Below are 23660 nucleotides of genomic sequence, written 5' to 3' on the forward strand. Positions count from 1 at the left end.
CCTCCTGCTACCTTAGAGGCACCGGAGCACCTTCTCTGCAGTGTGCTTTTCTGAACAGACAAAGCTTATCCAAAACTGCACCACAAGAAAAGACAACTAGCTAAAGCCTAGGTCTCGGACTGACCTGACCAATATCCCATGGACAGAGGGAAACGTGGACAGCCGGTGATAACAGTCTTCAAGACGAGGAGGGCCAGGACGCTTTGCAGGACTGCCACAAGCTCCCACACCCGTCCTGCATGGACTAACCTCCTCACGGAGCGATGACCGGCAGAGCTGGCAGCGAAGCGGGCCGGGCAGGCAGTTTCAGGCAATAAGCCAGCGAAGATGGAGCAGGCAGAGCGCAGAGCTCACTTTGTACACGGATCCCACAATTCTGACTTCAAAAATGAACCTGTTAAAGAGCCCATAAGTGTCATAGTGATTTATACACTAGGGAGGAATCCACGGCGGCAGCCAGCGAACCCCGCTGAATAATTCTGACTTCAGGCAAAGATAAAAATGTCCGGATGCTCTGTCCTGTTACACCCATACCTCTCTACACGGATGGACTGTTTGCACAGACTGTAGCAAGTGTTGCAGTAACCCACCCGTGGCTCCCAAAAGCACTTGCCCCAGTAAGCCTCCTCTGCTCTCCAAAGTCACCAAAAACGTGCTAAATGGGAAAATCTCTGTGCTTTTGAACATTTGGAGGAGATTTAAAAAAAGGCGGTCATCGGATGGTGCTTTTGATCGGGAAACCACTGCACATTTTTACCACTATGACCCAACTTGTTTTAATGCCTGCAAATATCCCTCAAGTCAAATGAACTTGTTCAAAGCCGATTCTCACCAAGGCTACTTTTTAAATTGGGTAGTTGTTGGCAAGTAGAATATATTTAACAAGCCCCAAGCATCTTGGCATGTAGTATAAAGACTTCCTATTATAATTATTTTTTTTAAGCTAACATATGGGCAGAGCAGGTTGTCTGCCACAGGGCACTTCCATACCATGCTTGGTACTAACAGAGCTGCAAGGATATCCAAAAAATAAACCAAAGAACATCATGCCAAAAACATAAGGGGATGAATCATGCCATTTAAAACTCACTGATAAAACACACCATTATGTGTTTTTCAAACCCTTCTCTTCTGAAGGAAAACAAAAGGAAATAAATCAAAATAACTGGCTGTCCCATGGCTGATTATCAAGCTTGTTCCCTTGGCTGAAGGGCACCGTGAGAATACAGCCGGCTCAGCCAGCTCCGAGAGCAAGAGAAGGGACTAGGCTATCTTGAACCACTGTGCAAAGGCCCCTCTGACAGCCTGGTGGAAGGCAGCTCAGTCAGCAAGACAACACGCTGGATTTACCGTTCTGGGGATGAAGATAACTAGATGATTTCCTCCACCCATATGAACCCCCCATGCAAATGCTAAGATGTGGTCACCACCCCAAAGTGGTTCCCAGAGAAATGGGCTAAGAAGGAAGTCAGAGGCATTTCAGGAATACATTGCAAGGACACCACGTGAAGGTGAGAGATAGGCCAGCTACGGCCAGACTGACCGAGTTCCTGGGACAGTCCTGAGGCAGAAGCCTCTTCTTCCTTCTCCCTTTCTTTGCAGCTTCTCTGGTCACACAGAGCTGGTTAGCTTGTCTGCAGCTGAGACGACAACTTCCCTGAGCCATGTGTTCTGGGCTACAGAGCTTCTTCTCCTGCCCACAGAGCTAATGGAATCAGAACTATTACACAGGACACAGTAAAGGGGAGTTTCACAGCAGTGACAAAAAGCATAGCTTTGGATTTGGCATGTTCCTTGCACAACAGAGGAGCAAATCCTGCCAGTAAATCCTCTGCTCTACAAATCCCCCAAAGAGAGAAGAACAAGTATATGTTATAGCTGCCACTTTAGCATCCCCTTGACTTTGGGAGGTTGAGATGTTAGGTACAAGGGCCCGTCTATCCAGAGGACATCCCACACCTGTTCCATCACCAGGGACAGCTTACACTGCCAGAACAGTCTTCTCCTGGATCAGGAAAAGCTGAGAAAACAGAAAGGAGTGACACTCAACCTAGCACAGCAAACGGTTTATTCTCATCTTAACCCTGGAGAAAGAAATCATGATCCAGCCATGAATTCTAACATCTTTGATAGAAACCACTGTGTTTCCACATACTATAGACCATCAGGGACCTATCTGCACTGTAACCTGGTCAAAACCTAAGCCACTATAACTAGCTGCAGCTGAGCCATGCTAGCCTCAAACCAGGGAGAGGGTTTATTAGTTGAGGAACACAGCTGCTGAGCTAACAAGGACAAGCAATAGCCAGACCCAAGCTGGCTTGCCTTTTACTGCGTGTCTGTGCTGTGCTCTCCCGTATTTCTGGTTCCAAGTCAGCGTGGAGAGACTGAGTCTGGTCTGTCTGTGTCCATGAGCATGGATCAATTCTGACTCACAAGCTTGCCAAGCAGTAGCTGACCCAGTGCTGGGAATCTTCCCTTTTTTTCCAGCTCCTTAATCACGTCCAGTAACTACTGGGAGGCATCTCCCACTGCTCAGCTTCCCTTGAAGCAAAGCTTGATGTTTCAGGACTGTAAAAGGAAGGAGAAGCAGACAATAAACTACAGGAAAAAAAAGGTTGCAAACTAAAACCACTGGCATAATGGAGCAGAACAATGTTGCAACCAAGTTTCTCGTATTCTGACTGCCAAAAAAAAGCTGTACCCTATCCCATCTGCATAACCGTGCGATCTTATCTCCGTTACCCTCCTTCTCTCTCCAATTGTTTGTGAAACTTAATTGATAAAAACAGCTTTAATTAAATCGGAAACATGCCTATGTCTGCACAACTCAGAACACAATGGGGTCTCAGGCAAATAAACACTGGTGTCCGTATTACATCTGGGAATTCTTTGCGGTTTGGGGTTTTAAATTCATTGCAGCAAGCTTGGGAGCAAAGTTTCAACAGGAATCTCTTCCTCCTCCTCCCACTCTGTGTAATAGGAGGGTGAGAAAGGGAATGAATCTGCACTCAGCAAGGCTCAGTACTGGTTCCAACTCCATGTGTACACGAGGACGTTTCAGGACACACCATATGAGACACACTAGCCCAAAAGCAATTATATTTTCTCAGCACTTCTCAGAACACAGACCTAACAAACTGCCCTGAAACAGTAGGACAACTCTCTAAATAGCATCATTTATCCTCTATTTGAAAGCAAAACCCACACTCAACATCTTTGATTTTAAGTCATCCTCAGGCAGCTACCACATCTTTACCATTCGAGCCACAGGGAAAAAATCATTAAATGCAACAGAAGCACAAGGGCTGAGAACCAAAATTAGAAAAGCCAAACATTGCGCTGATTTACTCCCACAGTAACTGTATTGGCTTCAGCCTGGAACAGACTAGACATTACTCCGGGAAAAGTACGTCTCTCCAGGTGGAACGGTATTTAGAGGACTCCTCCAAGGCTCGTCCTTCTCGGGAACGCTAAATGCGGATCTCGCGCTCTTGGGGAAGCCACGCTCCAGCTCTCAGGCAGCGGAGACACGGCCAAGACGAACTTTAGCACGTTGCGATACACCCTGAATTCCCCTGACTGCTCTCCGCACGAACGCGTGCATCGGACGAGAACCCCAGGGCAGGGGAATTCAGGTCGGGAAGCATCTCCCTAGATCTCGATGAATTCTGGGTCATGCCTGACGGACCGGCTTTCTGAGATTTTTACCCATCAGAGCCTCCCCTTGAAGAAGAAAGGTATTTTCCTCATGCTACTTGAAGTGCGGGGTTTTGCACACGACAGCTACATGTTCTGATCTTACAAATGTTTCGAGGGCAAAAGCACAGAGCATCTCCTAACTAGACACCACCTGCATTCAGGCTGTCTAGAGATATCCACAGGAAATCTCTAGACACAAAAAGCATCTTACACAGGAAAGCATCCCGACTAAGGCAACAGCGGCAATTCACCCTGCTGCGGGATTTCCCATGTAAGTGCGAGCATCTAGACACACTGAGGCAGAGCAGAAAGCGTAAACAGCTAGGGAAATGCAAGGAAAAGATGGGTGGGAGAGCAAAGACAAAAACACAACAGTAGCACCTTCGGCTTTTGTTTCCACCTTACTGCAAACATCAAAACAAAAGCGGATGAAATTCTCCCTTGAGACTCCAGCAGAAAACCTCCTCCAGTCGAGTCCTTGTGCTTTGAGGTTACTAACTGCCCTGCAGGCAACTGCAGCCCCGAGTACCACGGGATGCACAGAAATGATGGATTATCATTTCTACCAGGTGTCTTTCATGCCTCCTGACTCACCCAAACTCAGAACTATATTTCTTCTCTGTGACTGTCAAGCCATTTTACTGGAAAAAAGGAAAATTTATTTTGCATTGCTCCTTCTTCAATAAATGATATCTCAAACCACTTCACAGAATTAAGATAAAACACTTCTCAGGAAGAGAGGAACTAAGAAGTACAGGCTAAAAAAGAAATATTTTAGATCTAAGGGATTTTTCACCGAGCAGGAAGATCTGTCGTATGGTAAACAGCAGAGCCTGGGGATTGGGCCACTTGTGTTTTATCTGTTCTTCTACAGACTTCTTGTGTGACGGGGATAACAGAATGACAATTCTATCCATGAGCTGCTAAAAATACAACACAATTTCCATACATTTGGACCGGAGCTCATTTCACTCGGCATGTCAAGCTTCATCCTTTCAAAACTTCAGCTTCACCATGTGTTGAACAGCAGTAGTACCTAGCCGCGTCAAACGAGCATTTTGATTAATGCCCTCAAATGAAAAGAAACGAGAGGAGTGTGAAGTACTGGAGTTCAGAGACCCAACAGGAGCACTGAGCTATGCGGGAGTCAGAAGAGACGATAACGAGCCAGTGATTTTCAAATCACTTCTTGCATCCATCCCGTAACTACACACTTAAACCCATACAGCCTACAGATAGGCTGGCATGTTGGCAAGGAAGATTTGTCATTTCTAATTTTAGCAGCTACTTCAGCTTTAGCGGGATGCTTCAAAAGCAACAGAGTTATAAAGTGGAGTTTGTGGGAAGACTATTTAAACTTAAATGAGAGCTCACCTCACTGAGTGAAGTCTTTTCTTAATCCCCTTCCTGTTTGGACAATCTGACCCACTTCATTTTTTCCACCACAACTGCAAGGGTCTGTCCTACAGTGAATGGATTTTTTTTTTTTTCTGGGATAACTTCCAGGTTAAAGAGAAAGGATTTACACTTGAATGAAACATGGGCTCTCTATTTGGAAAATTTGTTTTGAAAACTTGGGAAGGAAGCAAAGTCTCCTTCATTTAAAAGGGGACTCAATTAACATTCTCCAACAAGTCTTCCTATGGAAAGGAAAGCACTGGCAGCAGGACACGTGATTTCAAACTTGTCCTCCTCATTCACAGTGCCACTTTCTGAAACACAGGCCACTGCTTGCGAGAGACACGAGGATCTCTGCACAGCTTTCCAAAGAACTGCCTGTCACAGCCAAGGCCTTGACTCCAGGCATGAGATGCTCTGTGATCAAGGCTCAGAAAACTTAAAATATTGCCTAAAGACCCTGATGAAGACCCAGAATGATAAACTCACTCTATGAGCACAGCAGACCCCTCTAAAATAGGGGACAGCTCATCTCTGCTCAGCCAAAACTGGGAGATGAATTCCCCCAAGAACTAAAGCATCACAGATCTCACCACCTAGAAAAATCTCACCGCCTTGTCTTCTTGAAAACATACAGCACTGTGTGTTTGGGCTTGGTTTTAAAAATTTTGTAAAGACGATGCTAACAACCAACCAAGAAGACGTTCTGCTTTTGATGCACATGTTCCTGGGTGTGGGTTTGGTGTGGAACACGCAGTGCTCAGACAGGACCACCATAATGGTACCTGGGTGTTGAAAAGCAGCTCTGGAAGTGGCCTGTGCCATTATTTTTTTCTGGCCAAAGCTGAAGGGGGGGGGAAAAGGTCACTGACAATTTAATATTCAAATTTATTTCCAAATTCTGTTATCATCTGCATACAACAGAGCATTCTTCACCCTTTAGCAAGTGTCTATTGAACTACAGCCCAACACAAAGTTGATGATGGACTGAGTCAGGGAGTTTACTACAATACACAGCAGTTTGGGATGGGAGAGAAAGGAATTATCAGTGTATATTGCTACAGAAAGTATGTAACCTTCACCTCATTGAACACTTTGGACAAATCACAAATTCATTTCTTCTGGATGTTGCGTCCAGCAACAGAAGGGAACATTTACCTGTAGCTACCAACCTTCAGTGCCTCAGCTAGGAGTCCAGGTCTTCTGTGTAGTGAAAAGAAGGACACAGACTCTCTCCAGAGCCTATCCAGGTACTCTAGATGCTGACCTATGAATTATCCTCTGCAAAATGGCCATTTTCCCTGCTGACCATGCTCTTAACCTAGGCACTACATTAGTCATGAATACTATAAAACACACTTAACAGCTATTCACTAGTTCATCCAAAACAAAGTGGTGGTTTGGAGGATGATCTACACAGAAATGAGCCAAAACAACTACCCTGCAATCCTTTACCTCCATCCAAAATACAAGTGGTTTGGGATTTTGTTAAGATTTTCCATAGGAGAGTTGGCATGCTTTAAATTCACACCCCTCTTTGCAATGGAATAGCTTCCCCACACAGACAAGTGCCTAACTCTTAACCCTTGCTGGCCACATCAACGTAGACATAAAAACAGAAAACATCAGAGAATCCTCCCAACTTCCCACATATATGAAATCATGCACACAACTGCAAGGCTGTCTGCACAGCTGTTAACCGTGCTGCACAGTGATAAACACACTTCAATTAGTTTACATTCACTTAAAACAACTACTTAAAGAAAAGGAGCCCTACTACTCTCTTTTCTGCCTAATACAGACAGATGTTGGACAGCATGAAAAGCTGGAGATACTCATCAGATGAAGTAAATAAGCTATAAATGAAAAGCCCTAAGCGGTTCACCCCATATACAAGGCCAAAAGTTAGACTAAACTTGAGCCCTGTGTCAAAACTCTCCATCTCTCCCAAGGGAATCCACAAAACATCTGTACAGTCACTTTCCCATTAACTTGAGATAAAGATCCCCTCAGCAGATGCAACTTCTGTACTCAGAAGTGTTCCCTGTGGATACCTTCTCCTGAGAATATAACAGGTGGTGACAACTCGTGAACTATGCTCACATCTGCATGTCTTTTAATGACTAAGCTAACTGTTGGGGAAATACAAACACAAAATGCTCCACAAGAGACCGACTTTTAGTTCTCCCTTTGATAAGAGTCAATCCATTCCAAAAGTTTTAAAGCAGGTAAATGCAGTAACTGGATCTTCTCCGGAAAGAGGGGGAAGAGTATTTCCAGATTTAAAGAGTTACTCTTCCATGTGTTGGATTGCTTAGACCTGTCCACCCCAAGCCCCCCGCAAGCTTTCTGATCCTCTTCACACTGCATCATCCTTATGCTCTGGAACAAGCTTTGCGACCAGGAACCTGCTGCAAAACACAAGTGTCTCATACAGACATAGGGTGCATCCCGTCACTATATCGCCTTGAATTTAAAACCAGGGATGAAGTTAGCAGGCACAAGACACCTCTGAAATGGATTCAACTGTTAGGAGAACTGTGCTTTTAAAAGTGAAATTGCCCAACTGATGTGGGCAAAGTCTAGAAGTGCTTCAGCTCTCCTCTTTGGGACTCAAATCCTAATGTAAATGCTACAGACACACACAAGGTTTTTGTCCCAGAAATTTGCTGGAAACAAAGTGATGGGGGTACAGGGCCATATTTATACTGCTGCTCCACTGTGCAGCTTCTTCTGTCCATTTGTCACCAAGCACATCTTCCCCTCCCTGCTCCAAAGCAGATTGAGCTTAATATACTTATGCAGTTGTGAAGTGTACTGCCTATTATCCAATTAGGCAGCTAACGAGATCTGAGTAACAGCACGTAGGCACAGATAACAGTTGGCTGATATCTGGTACAGATTAGACACGTACTTTATTTTTCCAACGCTTGCAGAAAGAGGGTTGGGATTCGTTCAAAGACCGCTTTGAAGACTGGATTCAGGTAATTGTTTAATTTCATTTAGGACCCATAAACACATCACGTTTGCTTCCTCTTGATCTCCCGAGGCTGTCATACAGCAACCGTCCCATTACAAAAGTTCTCATAAATCTGGTGTAGTCTGCACATTTAAACTTTCAGTGTAGACAGGGACAGATCTCACCACCTTCAAGGTCCCTTCTATCTTCAAAAATCTATGGAAGACAGATCCTTTAATCAAGGATCCATGCATCACCAGGAAAAAACTGTACGCCCATACACAAGCGATAAGGATATTCACAAACGCAATCTTTATTAGCTCTGACACTGTTCCACATGACATTCCCATAAGAACCAGCTAAGAAAACACGAACGAGATGTAATCACCATAAAATGGCTGCTTGACAAAATAACTCTCAGAGCGTAATTATGAAGGGTTTGCTATCTAATTGGGAGGGCACTGGAAAGCAGGTCCAGCCAGGCATAAGACCTGTGCAATATTTTCATTAACAACTTGGATGATGGACTGGAATGTATGCCCATAAAACCAACAGATGATTCAGAGTTAGGAGGATTTGCAGGCACTCGGGGGTACAGGTTCAGATTTCCAAATGATCTTGACACACTAGTCCAACATCAACAAGAGGAAATACTTCAGAAAGCAAAATTGAATGCACAAATGCAAAAATGGGGAGCAATTCCCTGTGCAGCAGGACTACAAAAAAGGCTCTGCAGTTAGGCTCAGAAAGTCACAGTACAATTGCAAGGTTCAACCACAACCCAGAGAAGCATAAATGCAAACCTCAGCCTGCAATGATGATCCATGGAAAGCAGTTACCTATACCTTGCATGGTTTTGCCCTCAGCTGCTCACTGCTGTGCAGCTACCGTGCTTTTTACAAAGTGCAGACTGGATCTTGGGAAGAGCAACAAAAATCCATGAAAATTAAAAAACACCAGGTACAAGAGGAAATTGGATCCATTTAAGCCAGACATGTTCCTAAGAACAGACTGGTCCAGGCAAGCACGCAGGCCACAGCCTGAAGGAAGCCGCCTTCTTCCTTCATCCAGCAGGAAAAAATCCCAGTTTAGCTATTTCTAAAGACACTTCCCCACTTAAAGACAAGCTAGTGGCCAGCAATTTGGATGGAAAGAACAAGAGTCCATGGGCTTATCTACACAGAAAAAGAGACCAGAAATTCTACTTTTTATAGTTCCCCATATGTTTTCATTTCACACACCACTTCTTCCAGCACACCTCCCCTCACCAGCCCCACATGGGTCAGTCTAAACACAACTTTTTGCAACTGTCTCATTAGCAACTTTCTCATTAGCAAATCTTGGAAAGATCGATTGACCTAGAGACATTCAGCCCATCTCCACAAATGGGGAGATACAGCTCCTAGGTGGACTACAAGGTAGTTAAAATTGGCTGGATCATTGAGCTCAAAGGGCAGTAGCCAACAGACTGAAGTCTTAACCGGCAGCCGTTTATGGAAGGTGTTCCTCAGGGAACACCCAGTACTGGGGCTGATGCTGTTTAACATCTTCATTAACAACCTGGATGATGGGGTGGAGAGCTCCCTCCGCAAGCTCACAGACAACACCATGCTGGGAGGAGCAGTCCATACACTGGAGGACGGAACCGCCCCAAGACGCTGGAGGAATGGACTGAAGGAAACCTCATGAAGTTAAGCAATACAGATGTGAAGTCCTGCACCCAAGACAGAAAAAAAGCATTTATCAAGACAAACTGGGGACTGCCTGGCTAAGGAGCAGCCTTTCAGAAAAGCACCTGGTGGACAGTAAGTTGAAGAGGAAAAAGCAGTACGTTCTTGCAGCAATGAAAGACAGGCACAAATTGGGCTCTACTGGGAGGGACAACAGCCAGCAGTTTCGGGGAAGCGATTCTTCTCCTCTTGGCACTAGTGGGGCTACATCTGGAGCACTATCTAAATTAGCCACACTCCCAGAAAAGACACTGACAAACTGCAGACAGCCAAATGGAGAGCCACTAAGATGATCTGGGGGCTGGAACACATGATGTACAAGGAAAGAATGAGGGAACTGGGTTTATTTAACTTGGAGAAGAAATGGGTGTGAACTACCTAACTGGCAGTTACAGAGAAGATGGAACCAGACTCCTCTCAATGGCACACAAAAAAAGGACAAGAAGAAATGGACATAACCTGCAGCAAGGGAAATTCTGATTAGATAAAAGGAAAATATTCCTCACCATCAGTGTTAAGCATGGCACCAGGCTGACCAGACAGGTGGTGGAAACTCCATCCCTGGAGATTTTCAGAACTTGACTGGACAAGGACACGAGCAACCTAGCTCTGAAATCAGCCCTGCTTGGAGCATAGCGTTGGACTAGAGAGCTCCAGATGTCCTCTCCAAACTGAATTATTCAACAATTCTAAAAAAATCATTATGAAGAAACACTGAACAAGGAATTTTGCTCAGCAGCCTACAGCACTATACACCTGTTCAGTGATAACAAGTATTGTGGACTCAAAAGCCATCAATAAAGTACGTTCTGCATGAGTGAAGTTCCCTTTATCTGTAATTAAAGGAGGGGAAAAAAAAGGTAAGAAGAAAACACTAGAACTTTCACAGCTCTTTGAAACAACCAGATCTTTGAAAGTGCAAGAGAAACTGAAGACTCACATTATACAACTTATCAAACAAAGGCTCTAAAAGGAAACTGAGGAAAATTCAGAGAAGATACGTACTAATCGTTCAAACAAACAAAATTAAGGCTGTTCAACCCAACCTGCCCCTCCCACCACAATAAACACGAGAAGCTTCCAAGAGGTGTTTCAGACCTGTCGAAACCAGCCTTCATAATGATGTTAGCTTCTTCATTTACCTCGGGATGAAGGCTCTCTGGAAGTAGACATAGCTTTCATACATGTTTCCTACTCTTTCCCTCTGAAAGATACAAGAAGCTAGAGAAAAATAGAGAAAATAGTCACAATGTTATGCACAGGCAAGTGATTTTTTTCCAAAAATAAAGTGAAGCACTCCTGGCACAGCCTAACTTTGCAAATGGAAACAGCAAATAGACATATTTTCTCAGACACAATTCAAATGAAGCTGCCACCTTCCTCGAACTGTCCTGTAAAATGAAACCCCTAAAACCTCACAAAATCGATTCAGCTATGGCATATAAGAAGGCCAATGGATGCAAACTGTAGTATTTTGTGTAATGGGAACATCTGTCCACTTGGAAGCAGAACAAACCAAACTCCAATATCTGGCTCCAACACACAACAGCCATTGGGAATCATTTTCCTAAGATTAGCATGATCAAACAACAATCACCTTCAAGCAAACGGCTAATCATTATTTATCATGCTGGCCAGCATGTCACCAGTTTAACCTTCTAAGTAATGGTTCCAGTGCTAATCCGCTACATTTTCTATTCCGTTATACTTTACTATTGAACATCAGCTCTCCTCCCAAAGGAATCAGCACAGCCACGTAGTACCAGTTGTGCAAATGCACGAATGTCCTTCACAGCGATGAAGGGACAGTACCTGCAGAATCGAATGCGCAGAGTATAACCACTGCAGAGAGGGAGAACAGGAGGGCACCAGTGAACTACAGCTGGGATGTCAGATGGCGAGGGCACAACTGCCCAAATTGCAATCCAGTTAGTCATAGGGAAAGCCTTGACGATGGCAGCTGACAAGGACCTCCACTTTGCCACACTATTCTCAAGCTCTCTGTGAAGACCCACAGTACATCCCAGTAGAAAAGACAATATTTGAACTAGAAGAGTATGCGTCTTACTTTTATAGTGGGTAGAGAGATATAAACCCATAATGAAATAGTATGTCATGTCATGAATGGTTATTTGTGCTGCTCCAGATGAAAGAAATGCACCCATCACACCCCAAAGTCTACGTACGAGAGTCACAAGTAATTGTATCTGCCAGTTCAACACAGGCAAGGTGCCGAATGGTACACTGCACTAAGTTTTGGGCCCTGCACCTCAAGAAAGACGTGGTCCAACTGCAGCCGCTGCCCATTTCCACAGACTGCTGCAAAGAGGGGAATGAACAAGAGGGCAGCAGTTTTCAGCTGCAGCAGGAGACATTAGGAAAAGCTGGGTAATGGCAAGAACAACAGAGGACTGAAATGATTCACCCAGGGAGGATGGGGAAAGTCAATCACTAGCGGCTTTTAAGAACTGCATTGGACAGGCATCTGTGGGGAAAGTTTAGATAGATCTGACCCAGCCAGGGGTCAGAAGGTCAGACTGGATAATGTCTCAAGGTCCCTTCCAGCGCTACTGTTCTTTGATTATAACAAAAATATGACAAGAAAATGTATCAGCAGCAGCCCCAGGCCAGAAGAGTTTTCCTGATATTTCTGTTTCTATTCCTAATATTTCTATTTCTGTAATATGACACACGAATGCAGCCAGTTCCCACTGGATCCCGTTGGCAGCAGTTGCCCATTCCCACACGGTAGCTCCTGCCTCACTTCCCGAAGAGCAATACAGAGACAGCACAAACGATCAAGTCTTACGGAATAGGACCATGGGCATGGGACCAGGAGCTACCCAGCACAGCCTTCCCAACGAGACAGGCCACAGCTGCCAAGTACCTCTCTCACATCCCACACCATGGGGATGGTTAACAAGAGCCCATCTGCACTTGACCTCCCATTTTGCCACCATGCAGTCAGGGTAGCTCTCTTGTTTTCCTTAAGCCATTCAGCTGTTCTTCCTTGGAATATATGCATGCATAAGATCTTTAGGACCGGATCCCTTTCATGTTTTAGGGAGCCCCAAGCCAAATGTCTGTGCTTCTAGCAAAAAATTTTCAGATCATCTGCTTAGCATTACAAACTCGTCTCCCCTCCAGCACTGCCTGTCCCTGTGCTTGACTGGGACCTAACATGTGAATCCCACCTGTATAAACCCTTTGTGAAGAGATGTCTAGTTACTAGTTAGGATGGACCTTTTGGCCATCCCAGAGATCTACGATGTTCACCACTTCCTACTGGCTAAGCTCCGGCAGCCAGCTAACAAGACAAGATGACTTTAGGCAGTCTCTGATCAAAACTTTGGATCCTCTCCTAATGCTCCGCTGCATGGTGCAAGGAGCCCACCACACAGTTCTGGATCCCACTGCAAGGGAATCAGGACTAAAAGATTAACGGCTCAGTGCTTAACTCTAAAGACCACTGTCACACGTAGTCCTTTGTCGAGTTCTTTTCAACGTCCAGCACCAGAGGCTATTGTATAACTGGAGCAACGGTGTGAGCTTCCCATTACTATGAAGGGGACATTTAATTTAGTCTACTACATTACTGGAAGCACTGCGCTTCTGAAAGAATTAATTAATGGCACATAGTGTTCTGGGAGATCAGACAACCCAAGCAGCAGACTGCAAACTGCTAGTCCCAAGCACTAACCTTTATCTCAGGGTTAGAGCTTGAGCTATCAACTTCAACAGCAAGGGGGGTTTTAAGAGCTTTTGCTTCCTTCCCCCCTGCTCAGCTCCCGCGAAGCAGATCTCCAGCCTCTCAGTTATGCCTGTTCGTGGAACCACGCAGTGCCCAAGATTGCAGAAATGGTCCAAGGCAAAAATACCCCCTCTGCTGTGTGTGTACGCGTGTTGGTGTGTACACTCCTGTCCATCTGCAGGCACAGATCTTCAGTCCACTGATCTAAGTCTGCACTGCTCTCAAGGGGGACAGTCCAACTCTGTCACTAGTGCTGGCAGTGGCAGTCATGGGAAGATCCAGGGATTGGATCCAACTGAAAACCTACCCTATAAAAACAAAAAATAACCTGCTGTCAGGCAGATGGGCACGCTGATCCTCTTGTCCACAGTCACAGCAACACATAAGCCAGAGTGGGACCAACTCTTTCAATAGCAGTAGTGTCTTAAATCAGCATAAGCCAACCACGAGACCATGCCCTGGTGGGAGTGGAGAACAGTTATGCAAGAGAAGAAACAAGTAGGTACAGATAGGACAGCACAAAGAAAAGATCTTAATGCAGTTCCACTGCTGAAGCCAGTGTCTTGCAAAACTATACTCCTCACAGCAACCCAGACTTTCCAAAAAGGTCCACAATTTGTAGGAGTTCAATCAAAGGGTTACCAGACATGTTAGTGATGCACGTCTTCCCAGCGGAGTCCACTGGGACCACAACAGCGAGCAATTCCAAAAAAAGAAAATCCTGTTAGAAAAAGATTGGAGATCAAAGCAAGAGGTTACACCTACATCCTGGAACATGCATGCTCATGGAACAAAAGAATTTTAAATTCTGTTTCAAAATAAATGTCTATCCGTCCAACGGAAACACTGGGTTAGCACACTTGAATGCTGCACCTGTACAATACCCTCTGGAGAAAAACCAAATACCCCAGCATACCCCACCTGCCCTGCAAAATTAATTAAACTGAACACAGTTCTTATAAAAGGAAAAGAAATTGCACCTTTCCTATTCAGCAGCTGGTTCAGGGACAGCCCCGGACTACCTGTTCAGCTTGCAGCATAAAGTCTTTTCTGGACACCTCAGCTAAAAGGTAGCCTTCTTTGAGTAGGTATTTCACAACGGCAATGATCCAAACCAAAGGTTTTTTTCTTCTCTCTTCAAAGTCTTCAAACACCATCATATCCTGTCCAATATTTGAGTCATTCCAAGCATGCCAGTAACCTACGCTGTGAAATGCCATTCAGCTAAATCTAGAAGACATACTTAAAAAAAAAGTCTGCGATCATGCAGAATAACTGTGAAGCATGAAGAAAATAATAAACAATTATCCATTCTTCTGAAATGATCTACCTCCATTGCTCAGTTCTCTACTTGTGTCAGGCAGGAAAACAAATATTTTCTTAAAAGGTAGTTCCTGCCTTTGAACCCAGTGGTTTAAAAAAAGCAAACTGGATTTTAATTAAGTTTTCAAGCCATTACAAAGACTCTGCAACATTTTAAAGACCAACTTGATAAAAGAAATGCCAGTGACCAAATAATGGAAATTGAAGATTCCCCACAAGCTGAAATCATCTTTAAGTGAATTCAGCTCTCTAGACTTCACAGAGCCAAGAATCTGCCTTGCTTGCTGGAATCTCAGTTCTACCAACCATTTGTTCTGTGGCCTCCAGATCTCTCCCTTAGTTTTCCCATTTGCAAAAATAAGAACTCAAACCACACCCCGCAGCTCCTGTTCTTACAACCACCAGGTCCTGGCTCCAAGATATCACAAAGCAAAAGCTCCAGTGGCCATTAAAACAAAAAATGCCCTTAAAACTAAAGCGTGGATTCAAATTCTTCAAAGAAGCACCACCTCTTAAAAATTCACTGACAATATCCCCTTTCAGAAAAGACAGTTGCATGTGTCAAGATTAAGTCTGTATTACAGGCTGTGGAGGCCTCTCAGAACCACCTCTGAGCCGGCAAAGCTGGAAGTTTGAGATACAGCAAGAAGGCGAACTGCACACGCTCCCCAAAATATTTTCACAACAGTAGAGTGCTGACAACTGAAAAAAAGAAAGGATATCAAGACAAACACAGGACCTCAAACTCATGATTTTACACAGCCACTTTTCAGAGCAGAGCCACACATCAGGCGAACGGCTGCAGCACACCAACATGAGCTCCAGACACCATGATGCACGAGGTGTTCTCATGCTAAGCAGAGTAGCCACGAAGCTCTTTTTTTCTAAGTAGCTCATATTCCCGCCCACAGTACTTCTGGAATTTACTCTTAAAATTAAAAGAAACCACAGAAACATCACTTTTCAACAAGCAAAGCTTTATAAAGAATTTCCATGGTGACTACTACAAACCCAAGTCATATTACTGTGCCTATACAAATGTGCCCTCTACACAGGGCATGAAATACGTAGCCACACTGAAACCAATACCCCAACAAGAGCTGATGAAAACTGGGTGCGTCATCAAAACAGCTCAAAAATTTCCTGTTCTCTCAATAGCTCTGGCTGAGACAAGACTGACAACGCGTTCTGGGAAGGGCACAACATTTTGTGACGCCTTTTGCTAAACAGTTTGTTTCTTAAGTGGCCATAATACAAGTAGTTGGTGGCATTAGTTGATCTGTGGTTACGCTTCTAATCCCTCTTTTACAGACTAGCTAAATCCTACAGGTTACTACATGCTGGGCTGCTATCAGTCTCCCTTGTTAGTGCTGTGTTTCAGACTAACTTTTTCACCAAGGCAGAGCAGGATGGATCCTTAAGCCAGAAGATTTAGACACTCTCTTGAGAAGGAAGCGTTCAGATCCATTCTCCACCCACTTCATTTCCTAGAGGTATTCTTTACACCTACTTAATTTATTATTTACCACTGTGCTACAGCTTCTTAACTCACCAATAAAACCAAAAAAAAGAAAAATAGTTATTTCATTTCCATAGCTTTGACTTCATTAACTTCTGGAGAGGACTGATGTTTGTGGCTCCTGGGAGGGGACATGTCTACATTTTTCCACTTTCTGGTCTGTGAATTATGGTTACGGGGAGAGGGAGATGGCAGTTAGATTTGTGAAATTCAATGGGCTGTATGTAAATATTTATAAAAGGCACAGAGAAAATCACTTCCATTTCTTTTCGAAATAACCCAAGCATACAAAGTAAGTAAACGCATATACTTCAGAAGCCAGCATCACCATTTTCCTTCAGCCCTCATTTGGGTCAGCTACAAATTAAACAGAGAATCTGAGATCTCATTAAAAAGAATTATTTTTCTGAGGGAACAGGGTCATAAAAAACACAAAATAAACCGGTTCCTGGGGTTGAGAGGACACGCAGCTCCACTTTTGCAACAGGCAGCAGGAATGCACTACATGATTCACCCACACCCGCAGTATAGGAATAAGTCAGCTGGATTATTTTAGTAACTCCTCTCCAAACTTCTCAAGCTGGCCCCATAGACAGAGATGGGCAGGAGTCCACAGCAGGCAGAAGATTGCAAAAAAAACCCCAAACTATACTACTTGGTAAGAGAGCATCGTCCGCACCTTTTGGACGCAAGGGTCCTTTGGGAGCCTATAAATAGCAAGTGTCCTTCTGCTTGCGAGGAAGGCTAGCAATCTGACAGAGCTTTTTAAACTCCACCTTAATCTCTCCATCCCTATCAGGCCCACCAAGATTCTCCTGCCCCAGAAAAAGGCTGTGTCTCAAAGATGCCGCAATCAGCATTTTGACAACACGTTGGAGGGAAAGACACAACAGAGATTTTTCTGAAAAAGTACAGCCATCCAAGTGAAAAACTAAGAGGGCTATCCAGGGCTGCTTCAAACCACGGAAGAGACTGGCAAAGGGGTTCCCAGGGCTGCTGGTGTTCCCCCTCCACTCCAGAGTCACCATTTCCAGAAAGTGGGGGGCAAACCAGCTCTACCAGGCTAAAGGACTGAGAAGGACTATAAACCACAACAGTGTTCAACATCAGCTGGCATTTCCACGACTTAAAGCCCCAAATCTCACGGCCTGCTTTCACATATAGTTTGGCCAAAAGCAGCAATCCCACCAAACTTCCCCCCTCGCTGCTTCTCTAACGCCCAAATTGCCCACATAAACATGAGTGGCCATGCCACGATTTGTATCCAGACACCGAGTCAGACCTGAGACCTGTCTTGCTGCCAGCTCTGTATTTATCCAGATCTGCTTCCCGGTCCAGCTTCCCACTCTGGCAAGGGCAGAATTGGGGGGGGGGGACTAGGGAAAGACGACACTCGTCTTTTTTTAGAGGCAGAGCCAGCTGAAACTACAGACCTTGCTACTGGCTGAAAAACAGAAACAGCACACATCTGCTGCACGGAAGCGCCATAAAAACATTAGCTTCTGTTAGGCTAACAATCTGCAGAAAGAAAAGGAGCGGCAAGAGCAAAATGTTATCAGTGAGTCAATAAAACAACATTTGCAAAAGACTGGAAGCATAGAGCGTTCTTACACAACGCGCAGCAACGCTCGCCGGCCGATCACACATCCTCCGCTAAACCTGCCGGGGACTCGCGGCGCCGGGTCCCGGGCGCTACGGGAGAGGCGGATCGGCGGGGTGAGCTGAGGACAGAGCGCGGACGCGGCCCCGCGCGAGCGCGCGGTCTCCAAGCGGACGCGCACGAGCCGATACGGACGGCTTCGCTTTTTTTATACGGCTCGTGCTTGCGTCCAGGGCGATGGCAGATGGGCTCAGCACTGACTTTACGACGGGGTGCGAGACAGCGTGCCTCTAAACGGAGATTGAGGGTGAGCAGAGAGCAAGGACCAAGCAGCGCGGCTGCATTTGGGGGCTGAGGATGCGAATTGCTAGAAAGCTTTGTTTCGAGGTTGGCTTTCGGTAACTCGCAATGGGGTTGATGCGATGAGAGCTGCCGAGCCAACCGCGAGCCCCCCGGCAGCTCCCAGGACCGCTCGGCCTGCCCTCCCCGTGCCGGTCGCCCGCGACGCCGAGGTGGGGAGTGCCGGGCACAGGCCACGGACAGACAGAGGGACGGACAGAGGGACGTCCACCTTCTGCGTGCCCCCGGCCCAAGCACTGATGGGAGGGCACCGAGAAAGAAGGGGAAAAAAAGGGGAAAAAGGGAAAAAGAAGAAAAGGAAGGAAAAAAAGGAAAAATAAAGAGGGGGAAAAAGGAAAAATAAAGAGGGGGAAAAAGGAAAAATAAAGAGGGGGAAAAAGGAAAAATAAAGAGGGGGAAAAAGGAAAAATAAAGAGGGGGAAAAAGGAAAAATAAAGAGGGGGAAAAAGGAAAAATAAAGAGGGGGAAAAAGGAAAAATAAAGAGGGGGAAAAAGGAAAAATAAAGAGGGGAAAAAAGGAAAAATAAAGAGGGGAAAAAAGGAAAAATAAAGAGGGAAAAAAGGAAAAATAAAGAGGGGAAAAGAGCAGGAACCAGAGGAAGCCCAGGTAGAGCCGCGCAGGCCGCCGGGGCAGGGCTAACGGTGTCCCGCGGGCGGGCTCAGCCGCCTGCGAGGCGGTTTGGGGCCGGCGCCCACCTGCCGCCCCCGCTCGCCCCGGCATGGCCGCCGCCGGGGGGGGGGGGGGGGGGGGGTGACGCGACCGGCCGGGCGAGGCCGCTTCGCCCCCCACGCGCCCGCTTGAGGCCGGGGGAGACGCGGGCCGGGGCGGGGGGATGATGGCGCCGCCGGTACCTCTCTGCCTGCGGTGGCCGGAGGGGGACGGACGGGGTGTCGCCGCCTGCCCAGCTCGCCTCGGCGTCTCGCTGCTCCCGGCGCGGCGGCGGCGGCGGCGGCGGCGGCTCCTCCTGGCACTGCGAGGCGAGAACCAGCGCCGGCCTGTTTTCCAGCCGCCCTCCCTTCGGCCCGCCCCGGCCCCGCCTCGAGGAGCCCCCGCTGCCCGCCTCCGCCTCCTTCCTCCGCCGCCTCCTCCTCCTCCTCCTCCTCCTCCCGCCGCTGAGGGGCGGCGCGGCCTGCGGGGGGGGGGGGGAGCCCCGCGCCTCCCCCCTCACCCCTGCTTTGGGGATTAATCCGCTGTTTTGAGGCATTAACTCCTCCAAATCGCGGCCCCTGTGTGGGGCCAGGCCAGGCGGCCTCCCCGCCCCCCGCAAAGCCTGCGTTGAGATCCCCCCCAAAATCCCCAAATCCCCCCCCAAAATCCACCCAGCAGCTTCCTGCGAGTTCAGCGTCGCCGTTAACTCCACCTCTCCGCCCTCCACCGCCGTCGTCCTCGGCCGGCCCCGCCGCAGGTGTTGGCCCCAAAACACTCACGTTGTCCCCAAAACGCGTCTGCTGCACCCCAATGTGCCCCCACGCCGCGCCAGCCGCCCTCCTGCAAAGGCCGCCCCAAAACGCCGCTGCCGCTTCGGGAGAAGCCCCTCCGGAGCCCGCCGAAACGCCGACGCGGGGCACCGCTGCCCTCCGAGTCGCGCCCAGGCCCCCGGCAAACCGGGGAGCGCTGCTTTCTCCGTGTCCCCCACCACCATCCCCAGCGCGGTTCTCCCACAGCTCCCAAAACCAGCGACCCCCCATCCCACAGACGAACCTTTCGCCCCAACTTTCTGGCACCCAAAATACCAACTGAGCTCAGCTTGGAAGCAAACAGGCGTTACAAACAAGACCAGCATGGGAAGACCTAAAATACCATCGCTACCTGCAAGAATATGATGTTTCTTCCCTTGAAAACATCCATCAGTTTGCGCAAGCCAGGAAAATTCACTCAGTCTCAAACTACCAATACAAAGCGTAGCCCAGTGCTGCAGCTTTGCGAAGGCGAAGCCCTGGGTATACGTATTCCAAATAGGATACATATTCCAAAAATTACCCTCAAGACACAAACCTCTTCGTAACACAGACCTCTCCTGAAGGCCGAGGAAAGCACAAATCTCCTTCTGCTATTTGACAGACCAGGAGACAGCATTCAAAGCCGTAAAACAGCCCGTTCGTGCACCTGCAGCTACGTGACAAAAGTCAGCCTCCAAGCAGTGGTCCTGTAAATAGCAGGTTTTATTAAAGTATAGCCCCTTTCTGAAAAAGTTTACAAGCAGAGATGAGCAACACCTAACACGCAGAATGAGGATCCACCAGCACAGCTGAAACATTTAAATATCCTCCAGCTTCCCTGTTAAGCACTGGCTGAGATCGCTTTGGGATGTCATGGCAGAGAAGATCTTGAGAAAAGACTGTGTGTTGGATGCAAATAGTTGTGTGTGCAAATTGCATTCAAGCATTTTAAGGTTTTATAAACCACACTCATTCAGCTGCCTGGCTCAGGTTCACGCCTGCAAGGCTGGGCTTAGGTTGCCTAGCCAGGAAAACATCTAGAGAAAACAGCAAAAATAGCATGGGGCTTGGGTTTCCCAGCTTCAACCAAATAATAGTAAAAATCATACAAACTTTTCCATTTCATATTTATAGCCTTTGTGTGTCATTTTCTCCGAGACCTTGTCGTCTTAGGACTGCTTTATTGCTGCTGTCGCAACTAGAACTGACTCCTGCGAAGCACCTTAAGGTACCCAGAAGCTGCAGCCACGGTTATATTTGACAGTCAGTGTTGGACAACAGGCATTGAAGAGGCATCTTGCTGTCGAAGGGGAAGCAGCAGCCCTGCCCGTGCTCCGTGGCCTCAGCACAGGGACTCCGCAGAGCCTACAGATGGAAGCAGAGCTTTGCCAATTAAAGGACTTCGGGGGGAATGAGCCACATCCCTGTTTTAACCAGCTCCATCTAGAAAGGGAAGAATTGGCAACTGGGTGGAACGCGTTGGCTGGAAAGAGCAACCGTTCCCACGGGACCAGGCAGCGTCCGAGATGATGAGGAAATGGGGTCAGTTGGATGGTACGGCTTGGAGCTACCTGTCTGCAGGGGAAGCAGAGGAAGCCGGGATTTCCTGCCTGGAGCCCTCAGCATCTCACAGTGCAACCACCCGCCTCTGGAGGCTGTCTCTAATCTAGGCCGTGTCCATTCCTAGCCAAAGAGGACCCGCAGTGGAGAACAGGCTGGTGCTCCCTGTTCCCACAGACGAGCTGACCCATGAGGGCTGCTAGTCATCCAGCAGCTGGGAAAGCTGGTGAGCCAATTCCTACTGAATGGCACTTCTATTTCCTCCATAGCAAATAAACAACCGTGCTCCAGGACTGCACTAGCTTGCAGCTCCCTTGGCTGCAATCTGAAGGATTCGAACTAATTCTAGACAGCTCTGTGTAGCTGGGGTCCCCTGGGCTCTACTCTCTTTCTCCAGCCTAAATTTGGCAACAGAGCCCAGCCAGCTAAAAAGCCTCAGGCACGCTTACAAGAAATTTTGAGGGTACATGCAAATGCAATTACCTGTGGGAAAATAGAGCTTGTAATATTGTATTACAAGCACATGTTTAATGCAGTGTTATATACTTTAAAAATGAAGAATTGACAGGTGTGACTGATGTTGGTGTCATACTCAGTATTTCCAGTGAAATTTGGGGAAATCCTAAAATAAGCACTTTTTGTGCCTCTGACATTTATCTTCTTAGCTCCTGATTTGTGAACATCTGACCTAACAAGGTAAATAGAATCTCTTTCCTCGGAAGATGCCCATGAACCACAGGTTTATGAATGAAATGCAAATGGAAAGATAAAAGTCCAGAGAGTATAATCCAAAAGCTGGTGAGAAAGATCTTCGTGTGCAGCACGGCTGAGAAGACAGCCAAGGAGTTGCCAGCTGGAGACATAGAGAAAGAAAAGGATACTGCCTGGAAGGTCTCCTCTTTGTGGAGGTTTTTGCATTTCACCAAAATCTCCCAGCGGTGGCCAGAAATAGCTCAGCTCTCATGTCCTTCTACACACAAGCTTTCAAATGGGGACGGGACTATAGCAAAATAATCAGGAGGCTAAGGATGGAAGTGGAGGAGTTGGAGGAATACCTGAACTTTTCCTGTAACACACTGTATCAAGCTATGCTTCTGGATTTAGGGATGTTTGAAGTTGTGTCAAGGGGATCTATAGATCCTTTTTTTGCCAAGCAAAGTAATGATTCAAAGCCGTTAAGTGATTGTCCTGTAGGTCTTCTTGACCAACATAATGGCATATTCCTAGAACTATCAGGTGAGATGAGGATCAAGCATGATGTGAAACATTTTTTAGGAAAATAAAGATCCAGCTGCCTGTAAAAGACCCCAGTAAGAAAGCAGGAAGGGAGATGAAAGCCGGGTAGCATTCGGTACCCCTCCATGCTCCAAAATACTGTATTCCTGATATTCAGTATAGAGAGGCTTTGCCTCACCATTTTCACACAGCTTTTTTCACCCAGAGATTTTGAAAGGTTGGTAAAAGCACCATGATCCCCCAAAAGTCAAGCAATCCTTCCAATGCACAGCCATCTCATGCAAACCACAGGGCACGCTAAACGCGACAGACCAATCCCCCACTCTTGCTAAGACTCACAGATGATGTTAAGAGCATGACTGCGGTCAAAAAGCCTCATATGTCAGAAGTTTAGCACACGCTTAAATCTTTGGGGGATCAACTTGCACATTGGCATCTAATAGGACTCTGTCAAGTTAAAATATAACTTAAGAGCCTGCAAAATAAATTTCTTAGAACAGGGCTTTCCTGATTTTTGGAGCCAGGATCGCTATCATAAGGGCACTGCTGTTGGCTCCGGAGGCTTTAGAGCAGTGTGTTCCCCCAGGCAGTACATAAAGTACAGTTTGGAAATGCTTGTGTTAAGTAATGACGTTAAAATGTTCCAAACAGCCCAGCTGACTTTTCCATCCTTTACACTTTTGTTTACTAGAGAGAAACCAATCCATTCTACCTGCTCCTAATAAAGCAGAGAAAGCCAATTTACTGCTAAGGATAAGATATAATGCTTTATTATCTTTCCATACATACGTAATACGGAATTTCCATGATTCATTCACCCACTTCAGGGACACTTGAATAGTCAAACAAAAACATACATTCCCGAGAGAAAAAGCAAAACCACGTCCGGTGCAGGAGAGAGAAGCATTCTGACATAAATACAAAATCCTGCTAGAAGGTTTGTCTGAAGCAAGACTACTGATCATAAACACAACGGGGAAGGGCAAAGATCAAACAGTATCACTTCTTGTGAATGTTTTTCCCCTTCTCCTCACAATCCCCTGACAATACGTCAATAAAAGGTTTTATCAAAAGTACAAAGG

General features: G+C 46.5%; 1 protein-coding gene across 1 annotated transcript in view; it reads right to left on the bottom strand.

Moving 5' to 3' along the window:
• SMOX (spermine oxidase) overlaps window positions 1-19388 on the bottom strand; it is a 55252-nt gene extending 35864 nt beyond the window's left edge. Inside the window, exon 1 of the mRNA XM_026121786.2 lies at window positions 19195-19388. The gene's annotated coding sequence lies outside the window, so the exon portion shown is untranslated. The remainder of the gene's footprint in view (window positions 1-19194) is intronic.
• Between the last annotated feature and the right edge of the window lie 4272 nt (window positions 19389-23660).

Source organism: Dromaius novaehollandiae, chromosome 4, assembly GCF_036370855.1.
Source record: "Dromaius novaehollandiae isolate bDroNov1 chromosome 4, bDroNov1.hap1, whole genome shotgun sequence".
Classification (NCBI taxonomy): domain Eukaryota; kingdom Metazoa; phylum Chordata; class Aves; order Casuariiformes; family Dromaiidae; genus Dromaius; species Dromaius novaehollandiae.